Source organism: Manis javanica, chromosome 7, assembly GCF_040802235.1.
Source record: "Manis javanica isolate MJ-LG chromosome 7, MJ_LKY, whole genome shotgun sequence".
Taxonomy (NCBI): domain Eukaryota; kingdom Metazoa; phylum Chordata; class Mammalia; order Pholidota; family Manidae; genus Manis; species Manis javanica.
The window spans coordinates 79222166-79225663 of NC_133162.1; the positions used below are offsets into that span (position 1 = coordinate 79222166).

Here is a 3498-nt window from a genome sequence, read left to right on the forward strand (position 1 = left end):
CTGACATCCTAGAGTTCCTAATTCTGCCAGAAGTTTCTCCGTCCCTTTCAGACAATCTTCTTTCATTTCGGCTGCAAGCAGATCATCAACATATTGCAGCAAGGTTACCTGGGGGTTAGCTTCTCAGTACAGTGCCAGGTCTTGGTTGAGAGCTTCATCGAAGAGGGTGGGGGAGTTTTTGAATCTTTGCGTGAGTTGAGTCCACATGAGTTGCCCTGTCACTCCTCCATCTGGGTCTCTCCATTCAAAGGCAAAAAGCTCTTGACTCTTTGGCGCAAGTTGGAGGCAGAAGAAGGCATCTTTAAATCTAAAATGGTATAGCAGCTTTGGAGAGGTGGCAAAGAACTTAAAAGATTATAAGGATTAGGAACTGTGGGGTGAATGTCTATTACCTGCTTGTTAACTTGTCGCAGGTCCTGGACTGGATGGTATTCATTTGTGCCTGGCTTCCTGACAGGAAGGAGTGGGGTATTCCAATCAGATTGACATCTGTGCAATATCCCTAACCAGAGGAATGGAGTGATGTGGGGCCGGATCCCTTCTCTGGCTTCCCTCGGCATAGGGTACTGGCAAACTGCTATGGGGGTGGCTTGTGGTTTTAGTTCAACATGGATAGGCGGCCTATGTTTAGCCTTCCCGATTCCTGCCATCTCTGCACATGCCTGAGAGGAACTTTCTTAGCCACGGGCTGAGGTCGCCTGAACCTGGGTTCTTTTTTTCAAGTTCAAAGAAAGGATATTCATCTTCTAACATCACAGTCAATATCTGGATGGGGTCCCCGAGGGCCTTTTAAGCTGTGGTCCCTCTGGCAGGAAATGAATCTGGGCTTTCATTTTTGTAAGCAAGTCTCTTCCTAATAAAGGATATGGGCAATCTGGGATCATGAGGAAAGAGTGAGACACTAATCCTGTTCCCAGGTCTACCGTCTGTGCGGTGGTCCAAGAATACAATTCATTCCCCATGGCTCCCTGGACCCATGATTTCCGATTTGAGAGCAGTCTGTCAGCTTGTTGCAATACTGAATGCTGTGCCCCAGTGTCTACTAGGAATTGAGTAGGTTTCCCCTCCACAGTTAAGGTTACCCTAGGTTCGGGGAGGGGCTCCAAACCCCATCCCCCCTAATCACTGTCTTCATGCATGGTCAGAATTTTGGGGTGGGCAACAGGTTTTTCCCACTGCTGAGGTTTCTTTTTGTTTGGGCATTCTATGGCCCAATATCCCTTCTCTTTACAGTACACGCACTGATCTTTATCTAGCTGCTGTCTCCTGCCGCCTGGCCCTGGTTTAGGTTCTCTGGTCTCTCTCACAACAGTGGTGAGGATTTTATGGAGGTTGCGCTCTTGTCAGTTTTCCTTCCTCAGCTCCCTTTCTTCCATCTCTCGCAGCTTCCTACTTTCTCTTTCTTCTTCTGTCTCTCTATTATGATACACTTTCTCTGCCACCTGTACTAAGTCTTGCAGGGTTTTGTCCTGCAGTCCTTCTAGCTTCTGCAATTTCCTTCTGATATCTTCACTAGACTGATCTATGAAGGCTACAGTAACTGTGGCTTTATGTTCCTCGCTGACTGGATCATATGGAGTGTACTGCCGAAAAGCCTCCATGAGTCTTTCTAAAAATGCTGAGGGGGATTCGTCGGGTCCTTGAAGGACTCCCCTTACCTTAGCCAAATTGGTGGGGCACCTCGCCGCTCCCTGAAGACCTGCCATCAGAGCCTCTGCGGAAGACTTTCAGGAGCTCCTTACCTTCTGGGGTGTTGAAGTCCCAATCAGGTCTGGTCAGAGGGAACCCTTCCTCGATAATGGCTGGGTTCTGAGTGGGTCACCCATCAGCTCCCAGTACATCCTTCCAGGCCTCTAGGAGGATCTGGTCTTTTTCTTCTGTTGTAAACAGGACCTGTAACAACTGGTTGCAGTCATCCCAAGTGGGCTGATGGGTGAAAAGTAAAGATTCAATCAGATTGGTTAGCTCTCTATGATTTTCTGAAAAAGGGGGATTTTGGGTCTTCCAGTTATAGAGGTCTGAGGAAGAGAAAGGCCAATACTGTAGGAGTTGCTGACCATCCTCCGAGGAGGGGCCGAGGGTTCGAAGGGGAAGTGCCACAGTGGCCCCTGGTGTGGGGTCCTGGCGGCTCCTTGTTCCTCCAGCTGGGACAACGTTCTGCCCTCCGCTGGCCTGAGGAGTCAGAGGAGGTGGGGGAATGATGGGAACAGGAGGGACAGGAGCAACAGGAGAGGGATGGGGGAAGGAATAGGGACCAGGGGGGAGGCAGGTTGGGAGGGAGCGGTAGGAGGATATGGAGGGGGGAGATCGAGGAGAGGGGATCTGCATGGGGGGGTGAAGGCAGAACTTTCTTAGGTTCTTTCGGGTCACTGTGGAGTGCAAAAACCTGCAAAGATGGGAGGGGTAAGAAGGGCTGAACCCAAGAGGGGGGTTCTGTGACTAAGTTTTCCCAGACAAGAATGTAAAGAATCTGGTCTTGGTGTACGTGGGATCTGGTACCAAAAACTTTCTTGACTGCCTGTATAAGGGGAAAAGAGAAAGATCCCCCAGGAGGCCAGCCAACCTGAAAAACCGGCCAATCGGCCAAGGCCAGAGTGTTCCATTTATCCTTTTTAACAGGAACAGATTATGTGCTCTACTCTTTACGTCTCCCCAATGTCTTAAAGTCAAGTCTAAAGGAGTCGTCTGCGTCTGTCCCATTTTTTCCGTCAACAACAAAACTAAGATAAACACAATAGCTAACAAACACGCACCTCCAGAGAAGAATCGACCGCAGCCGCGGAGGCAAAACTGAAAGTAAGTTGAGGACCTGTTGGACTGCTGCGGCAGCTGACTTTCCTCACAGATGAGGACCTCGTCCTCCAGGCAGGGGCAAGGAACGTCTCCCAAGACCCCGGGTCGGCGACCCGCCAGCGCGTCCACCTAAGTCAATGCCAACCCAGATACAGATTGGAGCTCCCACAGGCTTTTATACAGGCTTGTTCGCGAACAAAAACAGTGAAACACAGGTAGACAAAGACAGACAGATACAAACACAGTAATACCCGGCCTGGACAAGTCTCCGATCCTTGGCTTGTCGTTCCTCCTGCGGGGGCACGCGATCCCAGACAAGCCCCCAAATGTAAGACCTACTGGCCTTATTCCGGTCAGTGTTTCCCCCGGTGAGAAAATGAGGGCCACGGCAGATCAATGCAACAAGCAAGAGGTTTATTATTCCAGCTAGCTGGGGTCCAAGTGTCTGCCTGACACAGTGGGTTTCAACAAGGACCCTGAGCACTCAAAGCCAAGGGTTTATATAGCATTTTCAATGCACTTAACTGATAGTAATTTTCCACAGCTACACATTATTTTTGCAAGTCATATATCCTGTGGTTAAGCAAGAGCAAGATAAGACCACTCCTCAATAGTTAGGGTGGTTCTGCACGATAAGCTCGTATGTATGATTAGCTGACCAAGGTTAGCTGACCAGGGGTCACAGCTGCCTACAACCCAGTGTTC

At 49.7% G+C, this 3498-nt stretch overlaps 1 pseudogene; it reads right to left on the reverse strand.

Annotated features, from left to right (window-relative positions):
• Window positions 1-758: 758 nt before the first annotated feature.
• LOC140850312 (uncharacterized) lies at window positions 759-2700 on the reverse strand (annotated as a pseudogene).
• Between the last annotated feature and the right edge of the window lie 798 nt (window positions 2701-3498).